At 35.3% G+C, this 19,799-nt stretch overlaps 1 protein-coding gene across 1 annotated transcript in view; it reads left to right on the forward strand.

Annotated features, from left to right (window-relative positions):
* ERBB4 (erb-b2 receptor tyrosine kinase 4) overlaps positions 1 to 19,799 on the forward strand; it is a 1,149,310-nt gene that overhangs the window by 26,433 nt on the left and 1,103,078 nt on the right. The window lies entirely within an intron of this gene.

The following is a 19,799-nucleotide window of genomic DNA, read 5'->3' on the forward strand; positions in this document are numbered from 1 at the left end:
GGGGCGCCTGGGTGGCTCAGTCGGTTAAGGGTCTGACTTCAGCTCAGGTCACGATCTCACGGTCCGTGAGTTCGAGCCCCGCGTCAGGCTCTGGGTTGATGGCTCGGAGCCTGGAGCCTGTTTCCGATTCTGTGTCTCCCTCTCTCTCTGCCCCTCCCCCGTTCATGCTCTGTCTCTCTCTGTCCCAAAAATAAATAAACGTTAAAAAAATAAAAATAAAAATAAAATGTTTTAAAACTATAGGCTTTTCTCCTTTCTTCTGTACCTTGTCAAACCAGTTTATTACTTCTGTAGTTTCCATAAATATGTAGACTTCTGTACACTTCAGTTTTATTTATATTACACAATAGCTGTATTGGAAATTACCTAAATATATTTTTATCCAAATCTATGAGAATAGTTACATAATCATATTACCTATAGCTTAAATGATTATGCTTGTGGGTCATGTCTATTAGTTAAGTGGTATGTAAGTAAATACATTTTAGAGCAAAATAAACTGAAATAATTTGTGTCATGTCTTTCCAGGTTTAAAATGTTTCTAATAGTAGAAATGTTAAATGTTTACTTAATGTTACATTTAAATGTTTCTGTAAATACATGCGATATGCTGATATTTGGTAGTAAATTCTTGGGATATTTCATTGTTTACTGTTTTGTTTTAAATTTATTTATTTTGAGAGAAAAAGGAAAAGAGGGAAAATCTTAAGCAGGCCCCACGCTGTCAGCACAAAAACTCATGTGGGGCTTGAACTACCCAAACCATGAAATTATGACCTGAGTGGAAATCAAGAGTCACACCCTTAACTGATCCACCCAGGTGCCTCATTGTTAACTGTTAATTAAGCACTGAAAGTAGTCTAAAGATTCCAAATTTAGTAAATTATTTTATTAGGATAAGAGAAGCTATAATGGAAGCTGTAATGGAAATGTTTCATGTCTCAACAACTTCCAACTACTCTAATGATTAATCTGTTTGTAGTATCAGTAGCAGTAGTTTTCCCTGCTGTTTTTGGAACATATACTATATGTCAGGCTCTGTGATAGATGCTTTATGTAGAATATTTCATTAGAATATGAAAAACATCCTGCATAGTAGGAATTTTTATTCACATGCTACCAATGAAGAAGTGAGGATGTTTGGAAGACAATAATTTATCCAAGCTTATCTAGCTAGGACACAGTAGAGGCATTGTTTAAATTCATGTTTGTCTTACTTCAGACCTAGGTGTAGTTCTTCCCATTGTGACACTGCATATTGAGAATATGGAACATAAATTTATTTAAAGTAAATTATTTACAAGTAACTTTAACAGTGATGATTTATGACAATAAACCACAGAACACTGTGTAATAATTTTTATACAAAATTGAAGAAGCATGTTAAAGTTTTTAATCTCTTTTGATACCATACTGGGGAAGATATTTGAATGTTGACTAGTAATAACATCAATAGAATTTGACCTTATTTCTATTAATTAAGACCTTGGTATTATGTATATAAGAAAGCAATTTTATAAAAAAAATGAATCAAATGAATACAAGAGTTATCACAAAAGATTATTTATAATAATATGTTTTGAAATAGTATAGTAAATCTCACTATTCTTGTATATTTTCATCCTGAGATTTTTTTTAAATTAACAATTATTTGCCTTTGACTCGTTATGCTTGGGTAATAGAGTTTTTGGGTAATTACTAATTCATCATCATTTCCAAAGAGATTGGCAAAATAGTATGAACAAAGTTTTATGTAGGCTGTTCCCAGTTTCTACTTTTAGGGAAATATTCTGGAAGAAGAAACTAGAATTTTAAGATATATGAAAAAGTATAGCAAGAAATGATGCAAGGCCTAAGGATATTAGAAAATAAATAATTGTGACTTTAATTCAAAGACAGTTTTTCAGAGGTTCTTGGTAGACTTGAAAATGCAGAAGCAGTTGATTATTGGAATTGGCAGTGATGAAGAGGAAATTTGGAGGTGCAATGAAAGCAATACTGGGAAAATTTCAGAAATGCACTCATTTTTTAAGGCTCAAGAAAATGCTTAAGGGAAGCCTGTGTAATTTCCATTGTGAATTTTAAGAGCTTTTTATAAAGGCTACCAAAGAAAATGTTCTAGAATGCTGAAATTAGTATTATTACCCACTATGATGTGTGTGTGTGTGTGTGTGTGTGTGTGTGTGTGTGTGTGTGTGTGTGTTTAGAAGCTCCTGGACTCCACACACCATTTAAGAGACTGAATTTATGGTGGCCTTGGGTTCACTCATAGCATTTCAGTTGTTTTTGAACTCTATTTGATTAAGTATATAAAGAACCTTATGCCTTTACATGTAAGAGTTTAACTTCTTTGTATTTATTTTTTCCAGCTTATAACATTGTAAAATTTAAGGTGTGCAACATGATTTTGGTGCATGTATACATATTGTGAAATTATCTTCTCTTTAGAGAGCTTTTAATTTGACCAAGAAATCAGAAATTAAAAAAAAAATAGACTAGGGGTGCCTGGGTGGCTCAGTCAGTTAAGTATCTGACTTTGGGAGATCTCACAGCTTGTGAGCTCGTGTTGGGCTCTATGCTGATAGCTCAGCCTCAAGCCTACTTCAGATGCTGTCTCTGTTGCTCTCTACCCCTCTCCCGCTCACACTTTTTTCTCTTTCTCCACCAAAAATAAATAAACATAAAAAAATTTAAAAAAATTCTCCAGATAATTAACCCATAAAATGTGACTCTTAAATTATGGCACAGTGCATACATAAGCTTATAAGTAAATTATGTGTAAAAGTTTGTGTACTCACCAGTCATTTTAATGACATTAAAGTTAACCAAACCTGCTTTCTATGTGATAATAATATATGTTTGATCTGGAGTTTGATTTTACCCAGCTTACATGCTAATAAGTAGCCTGCTACTGTATCATAGATGGTGTCAGAAGAAAGGAGACTCTTGAGTCAAAAACAAAGGATTTTATTACTCATGCCATATTATTATTATGATTGCCCTTATTCCTGTTGTTATTAGTAGATTATATATTACCTATAGTTTTTTTAGTATAACTTTTTGTATTATTTTTAATGCTTACTCTGGATATGAAAACATTTATTTATATTCAGATAATTCCAATGCATTATCTATGAATTTACTTTAAGGAATGCTAAGGGCTGAAATTATGTTATTTCTCTGAGTTAAGGAATTCACTGTAATAAAAATATAACTGTGTTTTTTGGCAGTGGTGATATATATATTTAAAAATAAGACTTAATAGCTACTTACTTATCACTTGTATGTACCATCTTCTAATCTCTAAAGACCGAGCACTCTACTGAAGTTCCATAGGACTAGAATTTGGGTCTGTTGGTAGTAGTGTCTCAAGTCAGTCAGGGAAGAGCACAGAAGTAATTAGTCCTTGAAATAGGAGTATAAAACAATTAATGGATTAGGAGATAGTCTCCATATGGTCTAATGCCAACCACAGCTGATATACACACATATAGGTCAATTTTGGAACTATTATTTAACAGATGGGAATTTCCAAGGAGCCCACATATACGTAGATGCTTAACACCTAGTTTGTTTTCCAGAAGCAGTGAATTTCCTTTCATTCTCCCCCCTTACGCTTGTTTACTGCATCAGCATTCTTTTTTCAGATTCCTGAGACCTCTCATGACATAACTTTGGCCACAACTGACAAAAATCAAGACCTTCAAATATTCAAAAAATACCCGCGTTAAGCTCCACAAAGCAAGCTACTTCTTGGCTTTTTCTCTAAAGGTCACATAATGCTTTGTGTTTTCGACAACACAGCATGACAGAACAAAGTAGTTACCTTTTGTTCTTGTCAGCATTGTTATATCATCTTCAAATGATGAAATACTTCTGAGTATGCTGTTGCTTTTTCTTTCCTTTGGGGGCTTGCACAGATTTCTTTAAAGTATTAGTTGCCTCAAATAAATGATTCATTTATTATCCCTGACACCAGAATTTGCTAAAAGAAAGTATCTACACATCACTTCAAAACTACATTTGGATGCTTTTTGCTTTTGAAGTGCTAAAAATACAGTTCATTTGGATTTTCTGTCTTCAGGTCACCAATTTTGCTTAAGATCTGTGTTTTGCAGTAGAAGAGGTCATACTCTCACCGGATGTCATCAGAACAAAGTTCAGACTGTTAGAGAAATAATTTTAACTTGTGATTGAAAGATTTCAATTAAAATATGTCAATATCCTATCTGTGTTTGGTAACTATAAGGACATATAGCTTTTCTAGGGTAAAACCAGCCAATAGAACATAAAATCCTTAGATTACAGTGGCTTAACCCACAAAGGCTTATTTTCCATTGTTTGCCAGTTCAGTGCAGATGTTCCTGGTTGAACTTCTGTCTAGGGTCCTACCATCTTCATGGGATTCTCACTGTATGCTGGTGGATGACAGAAACCACATGGAAGGTGGCATGTGACAAGTTTCTATGAACTAAGCCTGGCAACGACATACATTATTTTTGCCCATATTCTTTTGGCTAGAATTTAATTCATTGATGTATCCAGCTCCAAGGGAAATATGTTCAAATTGTGTGCTTAGAAGTTGGTTTGGTAAATAGCCAGCAGACTCTGCTGGAGGAAACTCAATGGGGAGATGCTCTGTAATAGTGGAGATTTAAATTTGAGGTCAGGCATCCTTAAGATAAAAAAAAATATATAGCTTAGACATTTATGAGCAAATTGTTCATCTTCTATTTGCCAGAGTACACTAAATTATAGAATAGGAAAAGGACACCTACCTCACAGAACTAGTATAAAGATTAAATGATATAATGTGTACAAAGTGCCTGGCACAATGTAGGGAAAATTATAAACACTTGAAAATGATAGCTTTTATTTTTATTGTTAAGTAATGCTATTTATTCCATGATGATCCATAATAAATATGATTCCATTTGACATCAGCTTAGTTTAATACAAAGTGATTTCTCAAAGTGGAATTATTTTTTTTTATTTTTTTTTTTTTTCAACGTTTATTTATTTTTGGGACAGAGAGAGACAGAGCATGAACGGGGGAGGGGCAGAGAGAGAGGGAGACACAGAATCGGAAACAGGCTCCAGGCTCTGAGCCACCAGCCCAGAGCCCGACGCGGGGCTCGAACTCACGGACCGCGAGATCATGACCTGGCTGAAGTCGGACGCTTAACCGACTGCGCCACCCAGGCGCCCCATCAAAGTGGAATTATTTTATGTGTAAGATGTAGCTTTCCAGAAAATTGTGCATTTTAGCAGCTGTCTAAAGCAAATGAAAACATAAATATTTATTCAGCAGACCTAAATTTGGGGGCAGTTAGGACATAAACTCAACATGTAATTGGTTTTCTTTCCAGGCAGCAGATGCTAATTTTGAAAGTTTTAATGGAATAACTTTGCTTCATGGTTGAATTTATTAGGGAAAGAAATTATAAACTTTTAGAATAGTTAAAAGAGTAAAAAAGTGTGTGTGTGTGTATGTGTGTGTGAGAGAGAGAGAGAGAGAGAGAGGGAGAGGGAGAGGGAGAGAGGGTCCATTTGGGCTGTTAGAATATCATAGACTGGGTAGCTTAAATAATTATTTATTTCTCATAGCTGTGGAGGCAATGTAGACCCAAGATCAAGGTGCCAGCTGATAGGGTGTCTGGTGAGAGCCCACTTACTGGTTCATAGATATCTATCTTCTCATTGTGTCCTCACATGGCAGAAGGGGCAAGGGAGCTCTCTGGGGCCTCTTATAAGAGGGCTAATCCCATTCATGAGGGCTCCACCCTTGTGACCTAATCACCTCTCAAAGCCCCTATCCCAGTATCATCACATTAAGGGTTAGATTTCAACATACATATCTGAGGAAACACAAACATATAGTCTGTAGTATATGTGTGTGTGTGTGTATATCTGTGTGTAGACATAAAAGAGAGAGAGAAACTCCCTATACTTTTCTACCCTATGGTCATGTATCTCTTATAAATGTTAATTTTTTGTGTCTTAGTTATTCAAGTAATTTTAAATCTAATATCATTATAGTTATACATTCATAAATAAGAAAAATGTACCACATATGTTAATGTCATGGGACTTAAAATGTAAATAATCCATGAGAAATCCACTTTTAGAACAAGTACAGTTTTTAATTAACAAATAGTGTGATTTACATGCTACTTTTCTTTGTACATAAAAGAATGTAGAAGAGCAAAGACCATGTTAAAATTAGTATAAAAGTGTAAACTGCACTTGTAATAATGGAGTAAAATTTATGTATCTGTTTATCTTTAGGAGACATCAGATCCTTTGTCACTTAGGATTTTAGATCATTCATTTAGAGTTTCAGATATTAAAACCTTTCCCCTTCATCTTGCTTTACATAAGTGATTTCTTAAGGAGTTTTTCTTTACATTTGAACATTAAAAACTTGTCATCACTAAGTCTCTAAAATGCCCTATAGTTTACACCAGGTTCTGTGAAGAGAAGAAACAAGACTGAGTGTGATCTTTTCATTGTACTGTGAAGTGATTGGTAAGGGTTTAAGGGAAGTGATCCTTCCATCTTCAGACTGGAACAAATATTTCAAGATAGATATGGCTTCCAGAGTAATCTTAACTCTTGTTACAAATACATGCATACTAAATCCAAAATTCTCAAAATATCTTATTTTCTGTGATTGTCAAAGAAGTATGTGATTGGGAGGGTTGGTTTTTTTTTTCCACATTCATTGCAATTCTGTTTTCTCCTTAATTTGTTAGATAGCTGTCGAGCTAGTCTGACTTCTCAGGTGTCTTAAGTAATTTCTGCCTAATCAGTTGATGAATATTTACATGGATCCAGGTTTGACCTTGTCTAGAACATCATCAGTTCGAATTCAAATTCAGTTATACATTTCATGAGCTACCACATCCCTGAGATGTCAAAATAAGTAAATATGAAGGATTTGGGAGGGGGCCATTCTTTTAGTTCTAGGATTGGCTTTGACTAGGAAAGGATAATATATTCATGCTGTTTTTGTCTACTTTGTGTCGTTAGATGTATGACTGTGTATGTTTGTTTTCTCTAATTGAAGATATTGCTGCTGTTACTTGCTGTATAGAATAGTGTCTGCAAAGACAGTATTGTAGCAGATTATTTATATGGAGCACAAAAGTTTTTTGATATTTGTGAATTTTTCCCTCTTTTTTCAAATAGAATTGCCTTTCCAGGAAGGACAGAGTTTAGGGTCTTTCCTCAATATATGCCAGGTTTATTTCAAGGATTTTCTGGCCCACTAGACAGTTTCTAAGAGCCCAGATTGCTTTTTTTTTTTTAACTTACTTTCTTTTTCTCTTTTACTTCTATTTTCCCAGAAGTAAATGTGTTGTATTACATAACAAATTTGGGAGCTCTCAGCTCTATGGATGGATTAAATATCTTTATGCAGTTTATTCTAGCTCCTTGGTTCTATGTTTGTTACTCAGTGGAAGGTAGACTTTATAAATATAACTATGTCTGTGTTGGGTAACAAAAATTATTGCCCCCTCCCTCATGAACCTAGAATAGATTTCCTTACTGTTTCCTAGAAAGAAATTGGTTGGTAAGTCAACAAAATGAAAAAAAAATAAATGCTAAGACCACTTTATAATGCCCTTACTGTAGTCATTTATATGTTAATATTTTACAATGACTAATTTAATAGACAGATGGTAGTTCATATTACAGTATGAGAGTGGGGCATTTCCTTGGGCCAATGATTATCTACCCAGTTTTCAATTAGAGAAGACTGCCAATTATCTGGAGTGGTTTTATTTTAGTTACTGGGTAATTAGGACAGCTAGGTAACCAGCCTGGAGGAAGGAGAACTAAACTGTGTGTATGAATCCTTATTATGCAAACCCATAAAACAAATAAAGGCCATGCGAAGAAACTTTCAATGAAATAGTGGATAATTTGCCTGAGGCAGTTCATATTCTTTTACTCATTTGATCAATAAAAAGTGAGTTTAAAATGCTAACCTGGCGATTTGTAAACTAGACATTGTTTCTGTAAGAAAAAAAAATAAATTCAGAAGAAAGGGAATAAATGCTACCAATCAGTATCAGCATGTTTTGAATTTAAAATGTTTTGAATGTCATGAAGGGTGACTTGTAGAGTGACCTTTGCCCCCCAAATATGGCTGAGACTTGAGGCAGAAAGATAACATGAATATATACCTGATTTTCTCTTCTTACTTATCTTCACCTGTTTAAATCAAGTTCCTTTTCTAAATCTCCAGTTATCCCTTGAAAGTTTCCAGTTAAGTGTCTCTCATCATCTTAACTTCAACAGATTTTAAACCAATCCTATTTCCTCCCCAGAGTTCTTTCTCAAACCCATGTTCTTGTCTCTGCCAAAGAAACCATTACTTTAACATTCCTTCAGACATGAATGGTTATAGTTATTGATTCTAGCTATCATCTTCCTTTGCCAGTCATCCTTTGAAAAATTTCTTAAGCCAGTACCTTTATCATCATTCCTATCCAGACTTTCACAGGCTCACACATGAGGTACTGAAATAGACTTTGCTGACCAAATATTCTCATTTCCCTTAATCATTCTTTGAATAGCAAACACTGAGTTTATAAACAATTTTATTCCCCTACTTTAAAAATGTTGACTATTATGTTGAATATAAAATACATAAGCCGTTTTGCCTCAGTTTCAAGACTTTTAGTGATTTGGTGCTACCTGATAGGAAAGCATCAGTTATATGGTACCGTTTTGCTGAAATACCTTTTTTCTTTCTCTCTCTCTTTCTTTCTTTCTTTCTTTCTTTCTTTCTTTCTTTCTTTCTTTCTTTCTTTCTTTCTCTTTCTTCCTTCCTTCCTTCCTTCCTTCCTTCCTTTCTCTTTCTCTCTTTCTTTCTTTCAAAAATGTTTGTTTGTTTGTTTGTTTGTTTGTTTGTTTGGAGAGAGACACTGACCCAAGCAGGCTCCATGCTGTCAGCTCAGAGCCTGACCTGGGACTCAATCTCACAAACCAATGGCTCATGACCTGAGCCAAAATCCAGAGTTGGATGCTTAACCAACTGAACCACCCAGGTGCCCCTGAATTACTTTCTAATCTAATATTTAATGTATGTTAAGTCTCCTGACTCTCATTAATTATAGCCATATTGAGGATGGAGAATTCTTCTTAGGAATTCACTATAGCACTTAACACGATTTTATCATAGCCAACTAACAGTTGTTTAATTAAACTAAGCACTTTTGTTTAAATATCCAAATAATTCAGGAGAGGATTTTTTAAATGTTATTCTTTAATGTTATTGCTCCGGGCCAATGGCTCTCAATCCCACTGAAAATTAAAATCATGTGGAGAGTTTTAAATAAAATACTATTGACAGGGCCCTGCTCTGATAGATTCTGATTTATTGATTTACTCAAATCCACTTGATCATAATCTCCACAGAAACAGCCTAGGCATGTATTTTTGTAAGGCCCAGGTGATTCTGATGCTTAGCCAGTTTAGAGGCTCACAACCTTATAATGCTTTTTCTTCCACATACCTCTATTAATTAATTACCACTATTAAGGTCTCAAACTATAGAAAAAAGTGTTTTTTTTTTTTGTAAGTGAAATGGGTAGAGCTATCAAGGTTATGAAACCTATTCCTTAAAGAACTCTCAAATATCCTAATGGATTCCAGAAATATCTAAATATTAATTTATTATCATAAAATACTATTTCACTATATCTTGGGTGACTCCGTGAGTGAAAGAATATAATCAATCATAATAGCTTATATTAAATATACCACGCATGATGAAACCCTTGGCCCTAAGATAGAAAATATATACATAATAGCAGTCATCTAAAAATACTGAATTGTTTTTTTTTTCAAAAAAGAATATATCTGAATTCTTTGAAGAGTCATTTGAAGCTTGAAAGGGATTTATTTTTCTTTATGTTGGCTATAGTGTATTCTAATGGGTTTTAGGTTTTAAAAAGCTTGAATATAATGGTAAATTAGTAAATTGAGAAACATACTCTCCAACAGTAAAGAAGCAAGAAGAATTAATCCCTTGTCTTATCTTAATAAAATTGTAGCTTCTTTGATTCTTGATTATGTTTATTTGAAAGACTGGAATTTCAAAAAGGCATGTGAAGGAAATTGGGGAAGGGGAATATCATGAAATCCTTATATTTATCAGAATCCTCAGTGTGCAAATGCATACACACACACATACACACAATATTATGAAAGAATTTGTTTCACTGTAGAATAGAAATGTAAATAATGATTGGCTGTGTGTAGTAATTTACGGAGGCAACAGGGAGTGTTAGGGACTAGAGACTACATGTCCTATGTAAAGGAGATAACCTTATGCAGTTACAATGAACTGTTACAGACTCGTTAATTAAAAAAATACATTTGGAAATATGAAATTTTATACAAATACACCCAACTTTAATATATTTACAACTTACTCAATTTTTAATCATTATGCAGGAAAAATAGCATGTTTTCTGGCTGAATTTGGTCACTTGTCTCCAATGTTCAATCTGCTATACCATTCCCTTAGCTATCCACGGAATTGTGTAAATGTCAAGAAGATCTTCTTTTCTTCACAGATATTGTAGTCATTCTTCTTTTTCTTTAAAAAAATTTTTTTTTAAGTTTATTTATTTTTGACAGAGACAGAGTGCAAGCATGAGCTGGGGAAGTGCAGAGAGAGAGAGAGGGAGACACAGAATCCAAAGTAGGCTCCAGGCTCCAAGCTGTCAGCACAGAGCCTGATGCAGGGCTCGAACTCACGAACTGTGAGATCATGACCTGGGCTGAAGTCGGATGCTTAACTGACTGAGCCACAGGTGCCCCATTCTTCTTTTTCTTAAAGATACTTTTTTTTGTTAATTGATACCTTCAGTAAATTTTGTATGTTAGAGTAATATTTCCTTTGTGAAATGAAGCTAAGACATAGGGCTTGCATATACCAAAAACATACTGAAACTAGAGTGGTTGGCTTTCTTGAACCTCATCCAGATGCTTAGATCGTTGATGACGATCTTTGGTCAAAAAATGATTGGATTTTGAATCTTTCAGTAGCATTTATATGCATTTGTTAGTATGCTAAAATATTCATATATGTCATGTCTTAAGGAGTTCATGTGTAGGTTAATGAATGGACAAGAAAAATTTGAGTTCAAGTATAAGAATTCTCATTTTGGATTGAGTCTCATTTGATAAAAAAAACAGAAGAAAACCAGTATTTAAAATACACAGTCATATTCAAACAGATATACTTGGCATAGTTATTATATTTTTTTAAGTTTATTTATTTTGAGAGAGACTGAGCAACTGGGGGAGGGGCAGAGAGAAAGAGGGAGAGAGAGAATCCCAAGAAGGATACTTAGCATGGAGCCTGACATGGGGCTTCATCTCATGACTATGAGATCATGATCTGAACTGATATCAAGAGTCAGATGCTCAGCGACTGGCTACCCAGGCACCCCATAGTTATTTTTTTTAAAGAGCAAAATAAAGTATTACCTGTGATGTAAGACAAAAGAATGAAAGGGCAGGAGATAGAATTTAAGCAAATTAGGAAAACATTTTAGTAAATTGTTTAAACTATATTATTTTTTAAGTAACCTTGTAAAGTCAACATAGAGATAATTTTTTTTAGTTGAGCATTTTGGGAGATAACTAAATTGTTTAAAGATTGGGGAAATGAAATCTGTGTATCAAATACTTATTTACCTACATTAAAAAAATACAACATCAGTGTTACATGAGGACAAAATTTTCTCTAATAGTCTCCTATTATAGTATATATATTGGGAAGACTTGAAAAATTACTTATTGTGAACTATAGTTCATCAAAATTTTGTGTTCATAGGTGCCTCTGTTCAATATATAGGCCACTTCAATATATAGGCCAATATTATAGGCTATTAGGGTTTGGTTTGCTTATACTTTTACCAACTAACAAAGATAATAGTTGTAAATAGTGGTATGATCCATTCAGGACACAAGAATGACTTTTAGATTGACTGGTGTGTGTGTGTGTGTGTGTGTGTGTGTGTGGGGGATATAATCTACAGTGTGTACATATTTTTTGACTGGTGAACTGATGACCAATTATATTTTATCTTTTCCACTTTCATATTTTTCATCTATTTTTGGTTCTCTGTTCAAAAAATGTTCAGCCATACTAAAATATGTAAAGTGAAAAAACAAGTCCATCAATTTTTTGAGTGTTTAACATTCTCTCTCCCTATCATAGATAGGGATCAGAACCTCATGTTCTAAGACACCAATATTCATAGAAACATTAACTTTTTTACTGCATTCATTTTTATGTATGAATTTAAATCAAATAATATAATTGTAAAAATTGTTAACAAATCTCTGGTTGTTATTTTTATGAGGGGAATCAATAAAGAAACGGATCTGTGTAAAGTAATAAACACAATAGATACTGTTACATATTACACAGTTGCATTTATAATCATATGTCTTACAGGTAAAAACTAAATCCTAACTTTCCAATTATGTATATGTGTGACATTACTATAAGTAATATAAAGGATCTTGATTTTGTAGGAAAGATAGTATATCTTGGAGCTGCTCTTTCCTGAAAGCTGTGATTATACACCATGGCTCATTTAGGCATCAATGCACCTCTCAGAAGTTATGTCAGGTGAGGCATAGCACATGATAAGTCAGCGGGTTTTCTACCATGGCTAAGTATTTATTAACTTAAATAGTTTCACTATATGCAGCATGAAAACTGCTACGTTTGTCAACAACATCTAGTAGACCAGATGGTTTGCGACAGATACTATGTTCCTTTAATTAGCTGCTAGTAGGGTTGAAAAAATGCCCCCTTAATAGGCTGATAAAATATTAGGCTTACAATTTAAGGCAATTTCTTTTTTCCTTTGAGGAAGAATGGGTGCTAAAATGTACCAATTTTAAACTAGTCTGAAACAAGTAAGTGATTTCTTCCACTCAGGAAATTTGTTTGCAAACTCTGAGTCATGCAGCACAGAGAAAAGCCACGAGGGTGAGAGGAAGGGTATTTTCTTAACAGTTCATAAATAAAAACAGTACTGTTTTTCTTTCAGTAAGGTTTTAATGAGGAAAGAATAGATTTGGCAAACATAATGATGTTAAATTATTGTCAAGGATAATCTTGACCATGGGCTACATCTCCTTCCTTGAAGGCAGTTGAAGTTATATCTGATCTGCAATCTGAAATACATCATTTCCCATAGTTCTTTCCATTCATAATTTAAATTTTATATTAATATGGTATTTAATTTATTTATTTTTAATTTTTTAAGTTTATTTATTGAGAGAAAGAGAAGGGAGGGAGGGGCAGAGAGAGAAGGAGGGAGAGAGAATCCCAAGTAGACCACACTGCCAGCACAAAGCCTGATATGGGGCTTGAACTCACAAACTGCAAGATAATAACCTGAGTTGAAACCAAGAGTCTAATGCTCAACCAACTGAGCCACCCAGGCACACCATGGTATTTATTTATTAATTAAAAAAATTCAAGCTATGGCAAAAGTATGATTTTCAAGGAGAAAAGAATAGTCACTGGTAAGATTTTATTATAGTTTGGGTCAATTTTGAATGCTCTAAATATACATTTTACTTCAGTAATATCAACAGAAAAACACCCACTGTTATAGTGTAATAACTTGAACACATTTCCTACTTGAGTTCTCCTAAAACATTCTTACTACATGAAAACATAAAGTAGATAGAAAAAAAAGAACTTTAAAATTCTCACTAGAATATTAAAATTCCATGTAAAGTGAAATATAAAAAAATTAAAGCCAGTTATTTTTTTAATATTAAATTTATTGTCAAATTGGTATCCATACATCCATACCCAGTGCTCATCCCAACAGGTGCCCTCCTCAATGCCCAACCCACCCACCCACCCCAATCAACCCTCAGTTTATTCTCAGTTTTTAAGAGTCTCTTATGGTTTGGCTCTCTCCCTAACTTTTTTTCCCTTCCCCTCCCCCATGGTCTTCTGTTAAGTTTCCCAGGATCCACATACGAGTGAAAACATATGGTATCTTTCTCTGTATTACTTATTTCACTTAGCATAACACTCTCCTATTCCATCCACGTTGCTACAAAAGGCCATATTTCATTCTTTCTCATTGCCAAGCAGTATTCCATTGTGTATATAAACCACAATTCCTTTATCCATTCATCAGTTGATAGACATTTAGGCTCTTTCCATAATTTGGCTATTGTTGAGACTGCTGCTATAAACATTGGGGTACAAGTGCCCCTATGCATCAGCACTCCTGTATCTCTTGGGTAAATTCCTAGCAGTGCTATTGCTTGGTCATAGGGTAGGTCTATTTTTAATTTTTTGAGGAACCTCCACACTGTTTTCCAGAGTGGCTGCACCAGTTTGCATTCCCACCAACAGTGCAAGAGGGTTCCCCTTTCTCCACATCCTCTCCAGTGTCTATAGTCTCCTGATTTGTTCATTTTAGCCACTCTGACTGGCGTGAGGTGGTATCTGAGTGTGGTTTTGATTTGTATTTCCCTGATAAGGAGTGTCGTTGAGCATCTTTTCATGTGCCTGTTGGCCATCTGTATGTCTTCTTTAGAGAAGTGTCTATTCATGTCTTCTGCCCATGTCTTCACTGGATTATTTGTTTTTCGAGTGTGGAGTTTGGTGAGTTCTTTATAGATTTTGGATACTAGCGCTTTGTCCGATAATGTCATTTGCAAATATCTTTTCCCATTCCGTTGGTTACCTTTTAGTTTTTTTTTTTTTTCAACGTTTATTTATTTTTGGGACAGAGAGAGACAGAGCATGAACGGGGGAGGGGCAGAGAGAGAGGGAGACACAGAATCGGAAACAGGCTCCAGGCTCTGAGCCATCAGCCCAGAGCCTGACGCGGGGCTCGAACTCACAGACCGCGAGATCGTGACCTGGCTGAAGTCGGACGCTCAACCGACTGCGCCACCCAGGCGCCCCTAGTTTTTTTTTTTTTTTTATTTCCTTTGCAGTGCAGAAGGTTTTTATCTTCATGATGTCCCAGTAGTTCATTTTTGCTTTTAATTCCCTTGCCTTTGGAGGTGTGTCAAGTAAGAAATTGCTGCGGCTGAGGTCAGAGAGGTTTTTTCCTGATTTCTCCTCTAGGGTTTTGATGGTTTCCTGTCTCACATTCAGGTCCTTTATCCATTTTGAGTTTATTTTTGTGAATGGTGTAAGAAAGTGGTCTAGTTTCATTCTTCTGCATGTTGGTGTCCAATTCTCCCAGCACCATTTGTTAAAGAGACTGTCTTTTTTCCATTGGATATTCTTTCCTGCTTTGTCAGAGATTAGTTGGCCATACAAGTGTGGGTCGAATTCTGGAGTCTCTATTCTATTCCATTGGTCTCTGTGTCTGTTTTTGTGCCAATACCATGCTGTCTTGACGATTACAGCTTCGTAGTAAAGCCAGTTATTTTGAACATAGCTCAAAATACTCTCTCCAAATGGGGGTGCCTGGGTGGCTCAGTCAGTTAAGCATCCAACTTCAGTACAGGTCATGATCTCACAGTTCATGAGTTCGAGATCCATGTTGAACTCTGGGCTGACAACTCAGAAACTGGAGCCTGCTTCAGATTCTGTGTCTCTCTATCTCTCTGCCCCTCCCCTGCTTGTGCCCTGTCTCTCTGTCTCAAAAATAAATAAAACATTTAAAAAATTAAAAAAAAATATCTCGAAATGAGGGGAAAAAACACTGGCTACAACTTACTATCCATAAGTTTAAGAAATTGAGTGCCCCTTTGGCAAGATCAGAAGAAGCATAGCTATTGTCATAAACCTGGAACAGATAGAGATGCAGCCCAAGCATCCAGAATGTGTCAAAGGATGGCCAAAGGAGCTCTAAGCTGGGAGAGAGGAAACTGAAGACTTACTTCTTGTTCTGCAGTGACCACATGACTCCAGCTAGTTACTGGGCTTCTCAGAATTTCTCATTTCCTCAATTGTAAAAAAAAAAAAAAGGCATTGAGTTAAATTATGTCTAGCTTCTTTCCAGATCATTTTTTAAAAAACTTTTTTATGTTTATTTATTTTTGAGAGAGAGAGAGAAAGAGCATGAGTGGGAGAGGGGCAGAAAGAGAGGGAGACACAGAAGCCAAAAAAGGCTTTAGGCTCTGAGCTGGCCGCACAGAGCCCAGTGCGGGGCTTGAACCCATGAACTTTAACACAAAGCTGAAGTCAGACACTTAACTGACTGAGCCACTCAGGCGCCCCATCCAGATCAAAAGTTTTTGAAGCTCTAAATCTATATATTCTCTATAAATACAAAAGTGAAAACACTATATTTTTATGATCCATTAAAGATACAAATAAAAGAACTTCATCTTATCATATTTTTGCTATTAAAATTTTCAAAAAGGAAAGAAGATAACAGCCCTACCATTTTAACATAATGATTTCAGTCTTAAATATAGTATCATTCTTTATTATAAATTGGCATTATTAAACTATACTGTTTTTCTAGTCCCATGATTAGAAATGAGTTTAGCTGTTTTTTTAAATTTATTAAGAAATAATTGACAGATATAGTTGCATATAACTCAAGTGTAAACATGGTTATTTGATATACATTGTAGTATAATTACCAAGATGAAGATAATTAACACATCTATAACCCCACTTAGCTAACATAGTTAACTTCTTTGTGTATGTGACAAGAATGCTTAAGATTTATTCTCAGCAAATTTCAAGTATACAGTATTGTACTGATTATAACCATCATGTTGTACAGTAGACCTTCAGAATTATTTTTTCATATGACTGAAAATGTATATCTTTTTTTAATGCTTATTTATTTTTGAGAAAGAGAGACAGAGAGACAGTATGAGTGGGGGAAGAGGAGAGGGAGCAGGAGACACAATCCAAAGCAGGCTCCGTGCTCTGAGCTGTCAGCACAGAGCCCGATGTGGGACTCAAACCCATGAACTGTGAGATCATGACCTGAGCTGAAGTCCAATACCCAACTGACTGAGCCACCCAGGTGCCCCCAAAATTTGTATCATTTGACCTATATCACTTCATTTCCCCTGCTTCCCAGTCCCTGGCAATCACCATTCTCTTCTCTCTTTCTAAAGTCAGATTTTTTTAAAGATTCTATATATAGCTGTTACCATATAGTCTTTTCTTTTTTCTGGCTAATTTCACTCAGCATAATCTCCAGATTGACCCATGAATGGCAGGATTTCCTTTTTTATGGCTGAATATTATTTCTGTGTGTGTGTGTGTGTGTGTGTGTGTGTGTGTGTGTGTTGTTTGAGACATTTTCCTTATCCATTTATACATTAAAGGACATTTAGTTTGTTTCCATATGTTGACTATGACTACTGTAAATAATGTTTCAATGAACTTGGGCATGTAGATATCTCTTTAAGATATCAAGTTTTAATTCCCTTGGATATATACTCATTAGGATTGCTAGATCATATGGTAGTTCATTTGTTTATTTTTTGAGGAAGTGCCATATGTTTTCATAATGGCTGTAACTTTACTGAATTTATTAGGTTGTAACAGTTTTTTTGGTGGAGTCTAATTTTTTCTAGATATAAGATCACTTCTTCTGCAAATAACAACAATTTACCTCTTTAATTCCAACATGGATACCTTTTGCTGATTGTTCTAGCTAGGACTTCCAGGACCATGTTGAATAAGTGGGGTGAGAGTGAACACCCTTGTCTTATTCCTGATCTTAGAGAAAAAGCTTTCATCCTTTTACCTGAGGATGATAGTAGCTGTGGGTTTGTCATATATGGCCTTTATTATGTTGAGGTATGTTCTTTCAATATCCAATTTTTTGAGGATTTTTATTATGAAAGGATGTTGTATTCTGTCAGATGAAGTTTTACATCTATTGAGATGATCATGTGATTTTTGCTTTTAATTCTTTTGATGTGGTATATCACATTTATTGATTTGCCTATGTTGAACCATCCTTGCATTACAGGGATAATGATCATTGTGAATGGTTCTTTTAATGTGCTGTTAAAATCAGTTTTCCAATATTTGGTTGAGAATTGTTTTATCAGTATTCATCAGGGATATTGCTTTGTAGTTTTCTTTTCTTATAGTGTCCTTATCTGGCTTTGGTATCTAGACAATACTGGCCTTGTAAAATGAGTTTGAGAGTGTTCCCTTCTCTTCAGCTGTTTGGAAGCATTTGAGAAGGATTGGCATTAATTGTTCTTTAAATATTTGCTAGAATTCACCAGTGAAACCATCTGGTCCTGGGCTTTTCTATGGTGGGAAGTTTTTGATTACTGATTCAACTTCCTTATTCATTATTGTTCTGTTCATATTTTCCATTGCTTCATGATTCAGTTTTGGTAGGTTGTATGTTCTAGAATGTACTCATTTCTTTTAGGTTATCCAGTTTGTTGGCATATGATTGTTCATAGTAGAGCGGGGATTAGAACAGTGTCAGTACTTCCTGGCTATGATGGGTCAGAGTCCTAATCTGGGATAGGAGTGGGGCACAGAGCAGTGGCAGTGTGGCTCTGACAATGAGGGTTCAGAGTTCAAGGCCCTGGGGGTGGGACACAGAGCAGTGGCACCTCTGATCCCCCATGTGGTGAAATGCTGTGGTGTTCTGATCCCAAATATTAGAACATAGCAGTGACTGGACCCCCTGCAGGCAGGTCTTCTCATAACAACACCTCCACCCACAAGGAGTAGATGCAGGGGGCCACTGTAAGCAGCTCTGTCAGCTGGGATCAGCGTTGGTAAAGACTGTGAGAGACCTTTGTAACACAGGCTGCAAATGTCCATGATGGTGATGCCTACTGGAATTCTCCTGCTGTCCATTTCCCCGTGGAGTGAAATTCCTCTGAGGCTATACCTCCTGGTTCCAAGCTTCTCTGGACTAGAGGATGAGGTAACATAGGTAATAGGCTTTCTGAACTTTGCCATGTGGCCATCCTCAGTATTTGAGCTTTTTAGGTTTTTTGATCCTTCTTCATTGTAATCCAGAGCTTTCTCTGAACTGTTTTCTCCAGTTTGAGGTTATTTACTGCTTTGGTTGTTTTTGTTGGGGAGATGAGCATTGGGATATCCTAGTCCTCCATCATGCTGACATCACCTCCTTATTCTTAAGTTTCAGCGTACATTTCAGAAATCTGAAACTGGACTCTTGCAAGTCTTTTTTGAGTTGAAGATTTTGCTTTTTGGAAGCTTACAAATAAAATATTTCTATCATGTCATATCTGCATTAACTGCATTGTAAAGTTAATTAAGCAATAGCTGGGCATTTCATAGGGATTAATGACTAACAGGGAGGAGTGAATGGTTCAAGGTACAGCCAAGGGCCATTAACATCCACTGGCCATTAATTCCCAGAAAATGCCCAGCATCAAAGTCATTATTGCTATTATGAACTGAAAATGGAAAAGAAATATAGGCATATGGATTTTTTTTAAAGGTGATGCAGTTTTAATTGATATGTACAAGGCATTCATGGAGAACTTAATTTTTGTACATTAGCCAATCACATTACTGCTCTCATTTCTTATGGTTCCATTTGGGTTATAATTAAGTGGTAACAGTTGTAGACCTGGGTATTTCCTGGGAATTAATGAATGGCTGGGTGGAGTTAATTGCCTAAAATATAGTTTCAGACCATTAACCTCAGTTGGTCACTAATCTCTAGGAATTTATTTTAACTTGGGTCATTTTTTTGTGGTAAGAAGAAAAATGTATTCAATTATTATAATATTAATCCTAATGCATTTTTGTTTTCTAGAAAGATATCCAATAATAGTAGGGATCTGTG

This window comes from Prionailurus viverrinus, chromosome C1 (genome assembly GCF_022837055.1).
Source record: "Prionailurus viverrinus isolate Anna chromosome C1, UM_Priviv_1.0, whole genome shotgun sequence".
Classification (NCBI taxonomy): Eukaryota; Metazoa; Chordata; class Mammalia; order Carnivora; family Felidae; genus Prionailurus; species Prionailurus viverrinus.